Source organism: Podarcis cretensis (assembly GCF_951804945.1).
Source record: "Podarcis cretensis genome assembly, chromosome: 1".
Lineage (NCBI taxonomy): Eukaryota > Metazoa > Chordata > Lepidosauria > Squamata > Lacertidae > Podarcis > Podarcis cretensis.
Window position 1 is genome coordinate 62,378,783 of NC_137170.1, and position 16,498 is coordinate 62,395,280.

Genomic DNA, 16,498 nt, shown 5'->3' on the forward strand with positions numbered 1-16,498 from the left:
CCCAAAGCAGCCATCAAGATATATTAAAACCAAGAGGAAAAAGAAATACAGTCGTACCTTGGAAGTTGAACGGAATCCGTTCCGGAAGTCCGTTCAATTTCTAAAAAGTTCGAAAACCTAATCACAGCTTCTGATTGGCTGCAGGAATGTCCTTTAGAAGCCACTGAAGCCCTGTCAGACGTTCAGGTTCCAAAAGAATGTTCACAAACCGGAACACTCACTTCCAGGTTTGTGGCGTTCAGGAGTCAAAACATATGAGTTCCAGGGCGTTCGACAACCAAGGTACGACTGTATCTTAAAACCATCCCACCCACTTCTAAAAGGCCAGAGATAAATTAAAGCCAAAGGCCTGACTATAAAGATAAGTTTTTGCCTGCCACCTCTTGTGTGGGCAGGTAATCCCTCCCCTACCTGGCCTGGTCTCCTTGGCAACGCTTCCCCCAGGTGGGATTGGACAACTGACTGAGGTAGGCGGAGACCTCCAGGTATCCCACCTGAGGGAAGGCAAAGCCAAGCCTATGCTGATGGAGCCGCTCCAGATCTAGGGGCTGCGCGCGTCCACGCAAAGGGCGCCCCCCGTTTTAAGCGGGGAGCGGTCATTGTAAACATGTCACAGCAAGCTACTGCTGGTTCCTCCCCTCCTTCAGAGTAGACTGCAAGAGGCCCCTCACTACATGGAAAAACTCTGCTGTGTGGCATAGTAAGAATGCATGAAGGCAGCAAAGTATGCCTTCTAAGTAGGCTCAATAATAAGCACTCACTAGTGTGTGTTTGCATTTGTCTAGAGCAGGCATAGGCAAACTCCAGCCCTCCAAATGTTAAGACTACAATTCCCATCATCCCTAGCTAACAGGACCAGTGATCAGGGGTACTGGGAATTGTAGTCCCAAGCACCTGGCGGGCCGCAGTTTGCCTATGCCTGGTCTAGAGCAGGAGTTGTCAACCTGGTCCCTACCGCCCACTAGTGGGCGTTTCAGGATTCTAGTGGGCAGTAGGGTGTTCTACGGCACAAGCTGAATCCTCCTTCCATCAAGCACTGGTTCGCGGTATGGAAATTTTACCATTAAGAAAGAAGCATTAGTGGGCGATAGGTATAAAAAGGTTGACTACCCATGGTTAGAGTTTTTCTCCACTTGCATTCAAGCCATCTCCCTCCATTGAGATGAATGGAAGAGCTTACATGCCAAGGATCTCAGTGCACATATACACATCTAGGTCATTTGGTAACAGCAACCAAGATTCACAGCTACTGAATTCTAAATCCTTGTCTTGTTCTACAAAGTTGAGAAACTACCACTTCTGGCGACTTTTCTTTAGGTATAAAAATTTGCGATGCATCTGTTAGTGTCCAAAGTTTCAATCCTTTCACCACTGGTTTTATTTTCAAGTAAGGTAATTAAAAATACATTCGATCATCTATCAGCCCTGTCTGTTGTAAAATAATCAGTTGCTAGCCTGGCAATAAGGGTTGTGCAGAAATGGAAACAAGCTTCACAATGATGGAAGCTGATGGTTTGCGAAGTCACTGAATGAGAACTGATTATTGATTTGCTATCCTCCTAACAACATCAGTGTCAAGTGATAATGTACTGTACCACTTGCTTCAGAGTAAATAGCAATTTTTATATTAGACCCTTTCTTGCAAATTGGCTGCTCGCAGGGAAAGCAAAATATACAGCCATCTGAGTATCTTGAAGTAGTACACAAACTGCATTGAGAGAATGCCAGCAAAGCACAGAAACATTGTTGCTGGTGTTTAAAATTTGAGCTTTTCCCATAAACTCCAAATCAAAAGCTTGAGAATTCTAATCCTCCAGTTGCACAGCATAGACAATGTCCTCTTGTTTTCCAATTTGTGTCTGCATGCTATTGTTTTGCGAGAGATTACCCAGTTTGTTATAAACAAACTCAGAATGGCTGCTATTATTCAAGAATGCTTAATTATGGGAACTGTGGCCTACAGATTCTGGTTAAAATATAGCTATTAGATGGAATCCAATTGGTGCCCCTACGCAAGAAAGGAATTTTGATCCAGGAGGTGGCTTTCTTTGCCAATTCACTCTTCCCCTACAATGCCTCGCACGACCTGCCACCCTCTTCTGGCGGGTCCAATAATCTGGACATATTTGGAGGGTGGTGCATAGGAAGTAGGACTGAAAGCAAAAATTGCCTCCTTTCCTTCTGCTAGCAGACCAGATCAAAAGTCCTTCTCTGAGTCCATGTTAGGGATAGAAGGTTCTACGTTTCTCATTTTTTCAATCGTAAATTTAGTTCTCCACACTTCTGCAGCAATTTGCGTTTTTTTTTTAAATCGTCACAAAAAAATCTTCAGCATTTTAATGCAAATTTCTTCCATTAAACACATTTGTATGCAACTTGAGTAATGTAAGACATTGTTGCTAGCAATTTCCCCTAATATAATGAGTTTTTGTATGTTGTTTTCACTATTAATTTTAATGTGGACTTTCCACTAATATGTGTTTTTGTAGTATTGTTTGAAGAACTCCCTTGCACATTTCAGAATTTGAAGGATGCCTGTGATCTGAATCAAAATTCTCCCCTACTGTACAAGGCACTGATTAAATTACTGCTCCCAGATTTTTCTTTTTATATTGTTTACGTTTTTATCTTCCTTTTCCTGAAAGGAGCTCAGGGAAGTGCATGTTGTCTTCCTAATTTTTCAGAAAAGTGCTGGGAGGTGGGCCAGGCTAAGAATGACTGGAGCCAGGGCTATTTTTCTAGAAAAGCAGGTGCCAGAACTCACCATGAACGCCTCCTTTTTTCCTGCTAGAATGGCAATGGCATCCACCTGAGAGGTGTTGGAACTGAATTCGGGTGAGTTCCTCCTGAAAAAAAATCCCTGACTAGCACAGGTTTACCCAGTAACTTTTGTGGCTAAGTGGGCATTAGAAGTTGGTTCTCCCTAGTCCTATTCAACATTCTATACCAGGGATGCCCAACGGGTAGATTGTGATCTACCGGTATTTTGCCGGGGTGCCCCAGGTAGATCGCGGGATGAGAGAAAGTGATCATGGAAAAGCAGCTCCTCTACCTTTGCTCCCCCCAAAAAGCTCAACAACTCTTGCCTCTTCTCCCAAAAAAGCTCAACAACTCTGGGCAAATCTCCCCCCAGTTAGTAGCCACCTTGGGTAGATCACTGCCAGTTTTTTTATACTGGGAGTAGATCGCAGTCTCTTGGGAGTTGGACGTGCCTGTTCTATACCATACATATGTCCTCTTTTAAAAAGCTTAGACAAGCCCTGTGGAAATTGAAAGACACAAGCCCTCTGTATATGTTGCTCGTGTCTGTGGCATAACCATGTCCAAATCAGAACTGGAGCCATGCTTTTCGTTCTGCCCCCATCAGATCTTCTTTAGCAGCTGCACACGGGTGTCTATATGCAAAGCCCAATATGCAAACTCCTGCCCATGTGTAGGAGTCCTGCAGGATCAGCACACCATCACACACAAACCCTATATGTGAGCAGGAGCTTCTACACACATGCACCATTTTGCTTTGGGCTTTCTGTGCATAACATGGAGTTGTTAAAGAAAGAGGATTTGATGTTGGGAGGCGGCACTATAAACACATCTCTGTTCCAGTTTGTAATGTACACATAAAGTTAACATACTGTGTGATGGCACTGCCAGTAGAGCATAAGACTCTTAATCTCAAGGTTCTGGGTTCAAGCCCCACACTGGGCAAAAAGATTCCTGCATTGTAGGGGGTTGGACTAGATGACCCTTGTGGTCTCTTCCAACTCTACAGTTCTATGCTACTCTATGATTCTATGCTACTGCAGAAATGTACAATTTGAAAGTGGTTACATAATTCTCAAACACCCATGAATGGAGTTCTCCTGACAATCATGTTGGGCAATCCTAAACTAGAACTTTTAAAGCATCCTCTGATTATTTGTAGCACGTTGTTGTTGTTGTTGTTGTTGTTGTTGTTGTATTTCTCACTTATTACATAAAAACTGCAAACACAGATGGTTGAGCACCTATCAAGTTGTAAGCAAAACAAATCCGCCACCAAATAAGATTTTACATACACTAGGGAGGTATAAGGAGCCAAGTTCAATAGAAAAATATCCCCATGCTCAGCAGTCTCCAGGAGCTATGGAAAGATGAGTATCAGTTGGAAAAGAAAAAACAGAAAGGGGGGGGGGGAGTAAGAAGTGAATTGGCTTCCTTTAAGCTCCTGACAGCTAATCCTTATGGCTAAAAAGAACCGCCAATTGTCCTTCAGAGGGATTAGAAACTGGTAGATTCTGCCTCCTTTGTGGTCATTCACAGCTTTGCAGTGTCTTGTGAAAGGCTGTGGACAGCATTTATGGGGACTACCACTCCCATTAGCCATACCCAGCATAGTCAGTGGTCAGCGATGATGGGAAGTCTAGTCTAACAACTTCTGAGGAGGCAGAATTTAATGCCCATCATCATCAATGAACTTGCCGTTCAGTGCATCATAGAATGCAGATAAATAGGTACCGCTCTGGCAGGAAGGTAAATGGCGTTTCTGTGCACTGCTCTCGTTTGCCAGAAGCGGCTTAGCCATGCTGGCCACATGACCCGGAAGCTGTACGCTGGCTCCCTCGGCCACTAAGGCGAGATGAGTGCCGCAACCCCAGAGTCAGCCACGACTGGACCTAATGGTCAGGGGTCCCTTTACCTTTGCCATCAATGCTTCCTGCATTCCCTGGCTTCTCAATTATTTTCATCTCACTTCTGTAATGTAGCATCAACTTCCAGCTGCCTGGTGTAATTATTACATTAATTGGAACCTGCTGTGAATGCACAAACTCATTCCTGCTTACTGAAAGGTAGGTGCTCCCACCCCACCATTTCCAAAGAAGTGGATGTATAGGATTGCAGCCCTTGGATTCTCAGTGAGAGCTTGCTCCTTGGCCCACAAAAGGTTAAATGAAGCAAATGAGATGGTTTCCAAGAGAGAAAGGAAATGGGGAGCAGGGATCCTCCAGAGCAGAGGCCCTTCCTCATCCAGGCTTGGAGACAAGCTGGATGCAAAGAGGGACCACAGATCTTATTTAGGAGTGAGGCTAACTTGAGATCCTGCCCATATGTGGACTTGCCCAAAGCACAGATAAAAAAATGTTCAGAGCATAATCAAACAGCAGCTATGAGCCTCACTAGCCTGGTATGTTGAATGTTGGCTTTGCAAATGCAAAAGTGGGCATTAGCTCAAAATATGTCTCATTATTAATTACGAAGAGAGTGAAAAGGTCAGGGTAAGGGTGACTTAAATCGTAATAAAAATGAGTATTCTGAATAGCAAAAATCTGTATTGCAATCCCATTATTAGTGAGCATCAGCCCTGCCAGCTAAAATATTCCAAATGCCACAACCAACCAAGCCAATCACCATAGCCACTTCCATGCAAATTAAGCTGTTATGCGTACTTCCTTTAATTTCCTTAACACTTGGGGTTTCTTCAGTGGATTGCACCCTCAGATAATCAGCATCTGGATAATGGGATTTTATTGAGATTTTATTACTATTACCTGTTATTTAGCAGCTTTTCTTTGCTTCTGCTTTGTATATTGTCTTCATTGTAATGAAGCTTTTCAGAAAGAATACAGGCTTTCAGGATGACATTTCTCTATGATTTATGCACTAGATATGCCTCATGACGAACAAGTGTTTCCTTTGTTGCAGAGACTTCACAAGTCATTTCATTTAATTTCAGTCATTTTTCCTGTCAGCAAAGTAGTTTAGAATGAAACTGGGCTACATTTGAAGAGGGGAACAAACACTGCCTGAAAGAACACGTCTGTACAAAAACCTGATGCAAACTGAACCAGTCCAGAGAGCCTTATGCATAATAGTGCTTACTAATCTCTCATCACCACAATTCCCTCCTGGGATCAAGTAACTGGGTAAACACTCTGAGATGTCATCAATTGCAGCACCCATCACAATTTGTGGGTCAAGGATGGAAGCAGGGGGTAACCTTGTCTTACAAAAGGTGGCATCCAACTGAACAGTTCGGCAGCACAAGCATTTGGGGGTACGCAATGGAACTAACTTTCCCTCTCATCTCCCTGCACGCCCCCTAAAAATGTTCTGGGGGTTCAATGCAAATTTATGGAGTGCACAAGGGAGAGGATATGGAAGGGAAGTTGCATTAGTGCAAAGTTACTTATATATAAAAATCAGTATCAATTCAATTTCCTTCTGACACATCCTTCCTCTTATTCTCTGGGATCTCACCCAGGGTCCAAACAAACTCTCAGCTCACCTGCAAACATCTCACAATGAGAAGAGTTCCGGGAAACAGCAGCCATCTTTCTAGTCTGCTGTCTCTAGGCTTGTTTTTTAAGGGCAATCCCAAGGTGGATGTCAACAGCTGTGTCCCATTCAGCGGCACTCTCCACACCCAGTCCCAGGTGCAACAGGTTTGTTGAGTTTTGCTTTAAATAAATGGGAGAAATGGACTCACTTTTATTTCCACAGCCTGAATTACAAGCAGACTACCATGAAGAAAAACGGAGTCTAAATTGTAAATAATGCTCATGGCTGTTTATGCTAACTTATTTCCCTTTATCTATATAGGGTATCCATGTCTAATAAGATTTTGTGAAACCTGCTGCAGCCGAAAAAGCAATATTCTGAAAAACAGTTGTTAGGAGAAAGAGAAAGAGCTTGTGTAAGAAGGCTTTCTCAAGTGCCACAAGACCCAAAATTCCTTAGACAATGTTGGCCAGGCTTCCTCAACCTCGGCCCTCCAGATGTTTTGATACTACAATTCCCATCATCCCTGACCACTGGTCCTGCTAGCTAGGGATCATGGGAGTTGTAGGCAAAAAACATCTGGAGAGCCAAGGTTGAAAAAGCCTGATGTTGGCATTTCTTATGAGTAGACAGGAGAAACCAGCAACAGAAGGGAGGGACAAGCAACAGCAAACTGAGATCCTGGGATCAACAGGAGCCAGTCCTGCTCATAGAATTGACCAAGCTCAGAGCATATCATTATGAAAACCAGCCTGTTTACATCCTTTGTCAGGCAAAAGAATGCCTATAGCTTTGTGATGGGACCTTAAGGAAGCTAAATCCTAGAAAATGGGAGGCTTTTATGGAATATTCCAAGTAAGAACAGGGATGGGGAGACCTGTGGCTCTCCAGGTGTTGTTAGACCCCAACGCTGACCGGTCCCAGCCAGCATAGCCAATAGTGAAGGATGTTGAGAATTGGGGGGGGGGGGAGTTACGGGTTCCCTGTTCATGGAACAGAGAAATCCATCTGATCCCAGAGAAGATGACTCATCCACCCTCAACACACACAACCTAACCAATGAATTGTACATAGCAAAAACAGACATATTTTTTGGAATCAGAAACAGAAGTAGCCAGGGAGAAGTAAGGAAAGAGAGAGGGCTTGTGAGCTGAAGTCACCTACTTGAATGCAGAAGCCTCTTTCTGGGGACCTGACCCAGGGCAGGGGACCTGCTGCTTGAAGGAGCCTTAAGTTGTTTGCCTCCACCTATGTTCTCTTCCCATATTTATAAATAAACCCAAATGTTACAAAATGCCACATCTCCAATGATCTCTCCTTTAGAAAAGAAAAAGACACCAAGCCCTGTTTAAGTATTCTGTTACCTTCATTTGGCTTCCCCATTTGCCCTCAGGTACTTGTGCACACTTTTGTGTCAACTGGGACTTGTTAGAAAACCCAAAACTTCTACTTAGTCTTCTTTGTTGCAGACGCTCTTGGCAGCCATCTGCTAATGTTGGCTATTATTCTCAAGCACAGCCGAAGTATAAAGCTAACAGAATGCACACAAAGCATTTAGCCAGGTCATGAAAACCCTGGTTGGAGATTGTATCTCTTCATCAGGCATTGGTGCAAAACTACATGAAGCGCCATAGCAGATCGCCCCTTCCCCCTCTGTCTGTAACTAAGGAGAGGGTGATGGAAAAGTCCTTGAAAGCGTGTGTGTGTCCACCTGCCTTAATGTGTGTATTTGCCTGTCGGCCTGTATATCTTCCTCTGCTGAAGGTGTGTGCATGCACCTTCTTGACTACATGTGCCAATGTCTATGCATCTGCCTGCCTGTATAAATCCCCCTCCCACTAAGTGTCTATGTACTCTGAGAGTGTGCTTGTGTCCAACCATCTGACCCTCAGAGAGCTGACTCTCAATGTGGCCATCAAGTCAAAAAAGGTCATCCATCCCACTCCACTCTTTATTCTGTAGGTCGACTGGCATGTTCTCTCCCTCCTGGTCATTCGTTCGGGAGCTTCAAAAGCTTTCTTCAATCCAAACATCACAGCGACCAATACCAAGAAGCATCAACACACTTAGGAACCTGCAGGGTATTGGTGGTTCATGTAACAGACCCAATAGCACAGCATCTTGGCTAATCTACTTTATTTACATATAATACACTTGAAGCATTCTGACTTAGCTCATTCTTCTTTCTCATCAGTCAGCAAAGAGAAAGAACAAAGGACAATAATCCTACATTCCGGAACACAGTAACACAAAACATCCTGTCTGTCACTTCCTACACTGTGGAATGAAAACATACACCGTCATGTGATAGACAATAATCCCATGACTGCAAACACGGAGCAAGAATCCTAACAGATATCACTGGGGAATCTTCAGAAGTTGAGCACCAGTTGCACACAGCCTACCGCTACACATGCAGAACTATGGACTAAGATAAATTTCAAAAATTGCTTATCTCCTAATCCTGAAGCACACAGATTGGAATCCGTGTGTATAAGCAACACAGATAAATCTTTTCATGAATTGGGGCAAAAGAAGACAAGTTTTAGCAAAGTCATCTATTAAATGAAGGTGAGAATATCAAGGCCATACTGCCCATCTGTTTTTATAATAATGGCTTATTGTGGACAGCTTCTTAACCTGGATAAAAGCTAGCTACCACTGGACCTAGATGGCAATGGTTGACACATTGATCTTGAAAATACAGTGGTGCCTCGCAAGACGAAATTAATCCGTTCCGTGAGGCTCTTTGTATAGCGGTTTTTTCGTTTTGCGAAGCAAGCCCATTGACAGCTTAGCGGATTAGCGCTATTAGCGGTTTAGCGGCTTTTAGCGGATCAGCTGATAAGCGGCTTATCAGCGGATCAGCTGATAAGCGGCTTAGGGCTTAGGAAAAGGGGGAGGGAGGGAAAAAACCCCGCAGGAACTCGCAAGACATTTTCGTCTTGCGAAGCAAGCCCATAGGGAAATTCATTTTGCGAAGCGCCCCCAAAACGGAAAACCCTTTCGTCTAGCGGGTTTTCCGTCTTGCGAGGCACCACTGTAATAGCACCTATGGTGCTGAACTGCCATATTTTAACCTGAAGATAGACCTTTTTGACTAGATGAAGTTGCAGTGATCACCCTGTTCTCATTGTTTCCCAACAGGGAAGGTACAATTGCAGAAATCCCTGCAGTCCTGTGCTGACATGCGTATCCTTCCAGCACTAGTCAGTCACTGAAGTGCAATCCTGAGGTCTATTGTTTGGCGGAAATTAAGCACTGCGGTTGTGTGCATGAGCTGCGCCTCAGTTCAGGGACAATTCAAAATTGTTATAGGGCATGTTCTCCTGACTACTTCAGTATGTTAAGTTCCTTTCAAAATACACAATCAAACCTCGAGAGGATTGTCTGCGTGTTGTGTGCTGCTGTTCCTGTTTGAATCGACTCTCTGCTCTGAGCCAGCACCTTTTGTTTTCCCATGGCCATTGCTAACAGCCAGAAGGCTAAGCACAATCCCATGAAACATTATACTGACAGCCTTGGCCTCAAGGTGTTTCACAGTGTGTGATCTACATGCAGCATGCAAATCTTGTTTAATTAAACCATTGACTCTCAGTGCTAGGAACTCATAGTATGCCAGTGATTGCCATTCATGCTGTGACCTATGATTCCTTGAGGTTAATGGTTTGTTCCTAGTAGTGCACACATTTTCGAAGCTTTAATGTGGTGCTGAATGGACTCAGGAGACTACAGAAAATTTGTATTTGAAAAAGCAAAAAAATGGGGGGGGGTGAGGGTTGAATCTTTTGATGCTAAGCGTTCAGGAGAAACCCACCTCCCCCAGCTTTCTATTTGATTATAATTATTGCATAATGTATTCACTAGTTTAAAATGGTGCATTTTTCTGATGGAACTTGGCTAAGAGAAAGGCATAGTTACATGCACCTTGCTCATATATTAGTCAGAGCTCATACAAATGATTAAACTATAATATACTTACTGATTGGATAATAACAGAGCAGGGATTTTTGTTTTTTTTAAGAATTTTATGAGTATTTAAATAGCTGTGGATTACAGTCCAGAATATTTGAAGGTTTTTTCCTTATATGCGCACAGCACACAGCGGTCATTAAACTCTATGTAGGAATTGCTGTGGCTCTCATGATAGGCATGCATTTGCATGGATGAACCTATTTGAAGTGGTCTCTTGTCACACTGCAGTTCACAGATCTGTCGGCAGCCACATGAACTACACATATGGCAAATTGTGTGTTTGAGATGATAGATTACAGACATACACCTTCCCAGAGTCAAGGCCTTTCTGAATAACACCTCAATTCAAGAGGTCTTAACTTTAGTTATAGGTCTTCACATAAGTAAGCCCCACTGGGCTTTCCCCCAGGTAAAGTTCTCTGAGGTTGAATCTTTAGAAGTGGAAAGCATGACTTAATTGAAACTGATAGTGTGTAACACACCTAACTTCAATAATATTGTGGGAAATAGTACATGCAACCTCATGAAGTGTGTTTATTGCTAGAGTCCTTTTTCATCTGTTTCTGATACATCTGAAGGAGCAATTAAAAACTCCAATTTCTTAATAAATGCTATAAAATAATATTGTGTATACAGACCGCTTTTCTCCCATTTGTAATAATTCCGAACATGCTCATCTAGAGAAGATCAAACTGTGTTAATTAGTATGCAACTAATGCATGAGAAAAAGAATTTCTTTTGTACTGATAATGCTTTGATAAATCCCTGTGCAATTAAAATGCTTAATTCCCATCTTAAAAGTAGCTTTTTAAAGTATGAAATGTGTGGTTTTTTTTTTAAATGTACTGGGATTTATTTTAGTACAACTTACTTTTATAAATGCATCAGAAGTGTTTTCAACTACCTTCTTACGTGTTATTTATTTTTTAAATACAAATCCTTCTATTATTTTCCTTATTAAGCCATCTCACTCTAGGAGGAAGAATCAAGACATGTTCTCCCGCATATATATATGGGATTTTGGATATATTGTGTGTGTGTGTGTATATATATATATATATATATATATATATATATATACACATATATATATACAATATATCCAAAATCCCACAATAGATGCATAGAATTTTATGGTAAAAATAGATGTTCATTACAAAACCATTCAGTGCTGTTGTATACATATTTAGCCAGACATAAGCCCCATTGTGCTTAGTAGAGCTAACCTACTCGGTTTCACAATCTCCACCATTTTTGGTAAGAATTGGGAAAACCTGTTGCTTCATTTTCTGCTTCATTTACCTGCTGTTCCACAAACTGTCACTGAATATTTTGAACACTATTCCACTGAAGTAGAAGATCAGCATCACTGTTGCACCTGTTATGCATTATTATTATTATTATCATCCTGAATAGTGTAAAGTGAACATCGTATTCCCCTTCTCTCCTTCAGCCAAACTACACATTACATTAGTTATGCATCTTTTAAAGCATACTTGGCTGACCACAGGGCGGGGTGGGCGGGTGTATTTGTTTGTTTGCTATATACATTTTTTGTGTTTTTACTGTATATTGTAAACTGCCCTGTGATCATCTGATGAAATTCAATAAATAATAATTTAATAAAGAGAAATTTAATAAATAATAATAATGTTTAGGAAAAGCAGCCATAGAGACCCTATTCTGCAATGTGGTCCCGATCTGGACTCAGGCTCCATACCAAAGATCCCACCACCAGTCTTTTCCTCTGAAGGCTATGTTTACTACAAGCTGTACCCTTGTGGGCAAATGGCAACAGGAAAGTGGCGCAATGCCCCAATCCAGATTGATGTACTGTTTTGCCCTAAGTAACAGAATGCAGAGTGCAGTCCTTCTTATACATCACAGGCAATTAGTTTTAACGTGTATTATTTTGGATTTCAGTTACTTGTTCTTTCCCAAATGAAAATTACCTCCCCAAATCTGCCCTGCAATCATAGGCAGAAAAACACAGGGGGGCATTTCACTGAATATTTCTGAAGGTTAAATCTGGATGAGACATTTCCAGTCACTTACTGTTGAATTAAGCTCTATTGTTAATACATACTGATGGATGATGAGCTATGAAAAGGAGGACTGAAAAAATTAGGGCCCAGGCCAATTGCCTTCTTCAAAAACAGTCAAACAAAACCCAATAATATTAAAACCAGATCTACAGTTGTGGCTGAAATTCTCTACCCCATTCAGTTACTTGACCAGTTTGCAGAAGGTTCTTCAGCAGAAGAGGGAAATTTATCAACTATTCAAGAAGAACTTGAAATGTTCCAAATTTTAGCTAAAAATTCTTTGAGAAACATTGGGTCAGTCCTATATCCCTCAGCCTATTATAATCTTACGATAATTATTATCTGCAAAAACTCAATATGAATATTTTTAATTGGGAGCAGAAAATTGCATATATTCTTGGCATACAGAATCTTCCAAACAATGCTGAATCACTAAAGCCTGTGTCTTCTGCACATGCTACTTTTCTCTGTATTTCTCCTTTGTACTGCTAACTCATATTTGGCTAACACATATTGTAGGTCTTGCATTAGATATTCCACTGACTATCTTTTAATCCCAGCTTTATATGGACAAAAGTTTGTGGGCTAGCAAAACTGTTATTGAAAGATGAAAAAAACTTTGAACGCTATTAGCTTTATATACCTACTTGGCTGCTTGCAGTTCTGACTCCCAATTGTTGAGACGTTAATGACATCCACCTAATACTTGACAGGGACCCTATGGTGTGTAAAAATAATTATTTCTCTTAATCCTGTTCAGTGGAAAGGGCTATTAAGAAATGAAAGCAAACAGCTGTAAATTGTGTATTATTAAATAAAGAATAAACTATTACTAATACTCAATAGAGGATGGTTGGTGGGAAAATATCAATTTTTAAAAAAATCAGTTTGCTTAACAGAAAATGCTTAAAGGTGAAATCATGCCGTTGAAATAAAATGGCAAAACTCCTATTTATTAATCAGTTTGGATCCCAGTCATAACAACAAAATGAAGGAAGGGAAGTCCTATAAAAATCTGACAACCTATTTTACTGGATTAAGCTTTTCATGCTGGTTTTATAATTTAATATGGCACATTCCCACAAGATGCAGTGCTCCACAGCATCAGCAATGGATAGGTTGGACAGGTGCAGGACTAGCAAGCTAACACCATACGCGAGCCGATCAGCACTGTTGTAAACACAATCTGCTCTTTTTCCCCCTTATAGGGTATATAAAAGCCCGTAAAGAGTCCTAAAGTGGGTTCCCTATCAGTAGGAGAAAACAACAGAGGCCAACCAGGGAATATTGAGAAGCAAAGCAGCTAGTAAGCCTGATCTTTATTAAACTGTTGCAACACGGTCCTCACTCACCACATGCAGGAGGGAGGAGGAATCCCGAACCATGGATTTTTTGAAATTGCCACCCTCTAAGCTTAAGGCCCAGTGGCATAGCGTGGGGGGGGCAGGGGGGCCGGCTGCACCAGGTGCAACATCGGGGGGGGGGCGCTCGCACTCGCAGCTCTCTGCTCCTACCTGGCTCACGGGTTAGGGGGCGCAAATTACTTGCCTTGCCCCGGGTGCTGACAACCCACGCTACACCACTGTTAAGGCCACCCCCCAATACATCATATATACATCACAGAAGGGCTGGTCTACAGCAGAATCCTAAGGCAAGGATAATGGTCACTAATTGCTTGATAATAGTCTCTGATTGCATTACCTGGGCAGTCTGGTTGCTCTTTTGTGATGGTGAATACTTTAGTTCCTGAATCCAGGTCACAGGCTCACTCTATTCATACACAGATACACCTTTAAGACAGGATTTGTGAGCAAAGAGACAATGGGGAGGCTTTCTCCATTTGCCTCCCTTACTGCAGAGGAACACTTGAGGTCACTGGGAATGTCAAAATGGCTTCAGGACTGCTTTCCTGCACTGTTTCAGACCCAACTCTATTCATTATTTTCACTGCCATGATTCTACATTGTGTCGAAGGGAAACTCCCCACTGGAGTAGAAATCATATCAAACAGATGGAAAGCTCTTCAATCTGAGCAGGCTGAAAGCAATGACTAAGGTTACCGTAACTTCAGTCATAGAGCTTCAGTATGCTGATGACAACGTAGTGTGCACATGCTCAGAGAATGACCTCCAAACCATCCTAAATATATTTGCAGAAGCTTATGAAAAGCTTGGCCAATCACTCAACATCCAAAAAACCAAAGTTCTGCACCAACAAGTACAAAATAACCCCTCTGCAGCGCCACAAATTCAACTCAATGGTGTAACGTTGGAAAATGTTGATCACTTCTCCTTCCTAGGCAGTTATCTTTCCACAAGGAACAACATTGATGCCAAAATCCAGCATCGCCTGAGCTCTGCAAGTGTAGCTTTTTTCCGACTGAAGTGCAGAGTGTTTGAGGACCAGTACATTTGCATGGAAGCCAAAATGCTTGTTTACAAAGCTATTGTACCACCAACCTTACTGTATGCTTGTGAAACATGGACCACTTATAAACACCATCTCCAACTCCTCAAAAGATTCCATCAACTGTGTCTCCGAAAATTTTACCCATCACTTGGGAAGACAGGCGAACTAATATCAGTGTACTGGAAAGAAGATCACCAGTGTTGAAGCAATGATTCTTCAACATCAACTTTGTTAGACTGGTCATGTTGCGCGGATGCCTGATGATCATCTTCCAAAGCAACTACTTTATTCTGAACTTAAAAATGGAAAGCGTAATGCTGGTGGTCAACAAAAGAGGTAAAGAGGTTTAAAGACTGTCTCAAGGCAAATCTTAAAAAATGTAGTATAAACACTGGCAACTGGGAAACACTGGCCTGCGAGCGCTCCAGTTGGAGAACAGCCTTTAAAAAAGGTGTCATGGGCTTTGAAGACACTTGAACTCAGGACGCAAGGGAGAAACATGCTAAGAGGAAGGCACGCTTGGCAAATCCACACCGTGATCAACTCCCGCCCAGAAACCAATGTCCCCACTGTGGAAGGATGTGTGGATCCAGAATTGACCTCCACAGTCACTTACGGACTCATTGTTAAAACTGTGTTAATGGAAGACAATCTTACTCGGCTACGAGTGATCGCCAAAGAAGAAAATACTTATGTGTTTGCCTTGTAAATTTATTAACATTTAATTTATATATTTGAGACTTTAAATTCTTATAAAAAGAACATACAGTAAATCGCACTTAAAAGGGACTGGCACCATGTGGAGAACAAAGAGGGATAGGAGGATCCCGTAATCAATCAGGTACTGTATTGAAAGCACCATCATAAAGGCAATACCAGGACAAGGGTGTGGCTCCACCTGAAAGCATGTTAAGACCTGAGCAACTCGGAATAATTACTACTGGCTTTGTAGTATGTCCTTTTTCAGACCCCAGGACCCACTTTTAACCCAAACATGCATTTGGAGACCCATTTCTTAACCATTTACCATCTATTTACATGACAGTGTTCCTGTTGTGACCCACTCCTGGGTCCTGTCAACTCTACAGGAATCCTATTAAGACACGACTGAGTAACTGTCCTCATTTTCCACAGGGGAAACTGAAAGAGGGAGGCAAGCAGCTTGGCTAAGGCCATTTTATGAGTTCCTCCCAGATTTTATCCCAGCCATTCCAAAGACTGGGTTTTCTTCCTAAGCGCACACCTCATTCTTATACACTGAAGGAAAACAAGCACGCTATTACCTCAAGGAAAAGAAACACGGCGACACGTTTCTTGCTTCGCTTGAACTGCAGCAAGTGGTCCCGAAGTTCTCATTTTGAGGGAAAGGATCATACCAACTAGATAGGGGGGAAGCTGAAGGAGGCACTTACCAATTCCCCCCACACACATCCTCCCTTCCTTGCCCCTCTAATCAAGCAGCTCTCAATACCCCTGAGCTAGTGCTAAATGCTGGTGTTAAATGCAAAACTGCCACTTTATCTCTGTAAGCTTCCCAGATCTCGCACCCCCCACACACATTGGGTTAATTGCTCCAGTACCATCCATAGGGTGGTCTTCAAAACTAGGGGGGCGGGGCTTCATTCTGTTTTGGACGTGACAGGATGCAGTTTGTCCTTCAGTACTAACAGTATTCAGCTAGGCTGGGAAGGAAAGGGTGCTTTTGATTACTAAAGGCTGAAAGGTGTGTGCATCTGGATGAGACCTGCAAAGCAAATCCGTGTGTGTGTTGGGTAGTTGTCTTTTTAGAGCAGACAGACCAGGTGCTAGAAATT

General features: G+C 42.3%; 1 long non-coding RNA gene across 6 annotated transcripts in view; it reads right to left on the reverse strand.

Moving 5' to 3' along the window:
- Positions 1-16,234, reverse strand: part of LOC307216136 — a 53,790-nt gene extending 37,556 nt beyond the window's left edge. Inside the window, exons 1-3 of one of the 6 annotated variants that reach the window (XR_013838926.1) lie at positions 15,968-16,234; positions 12,923-12,993; positions 5,526-5,719 (exon numbers count right to left, since the gene is read on the reverse strand). This is a non-coding gene — a long non-coding RNA (uncharacterized lncRNA). Of the gene's footprint in view, positions 1-5,525; positions 5,720-12,918; positions 12,994-15,927 lie in introns of all 6 variants that reach the window. The other 5 variants (XR_013838925.1, XR_013838927.1, XR_013838928.1 and 2 more) reach the window with 5 other exon arrangements.
- Positions 16,235-16,498: the final 264 nt, after the last annotated feature.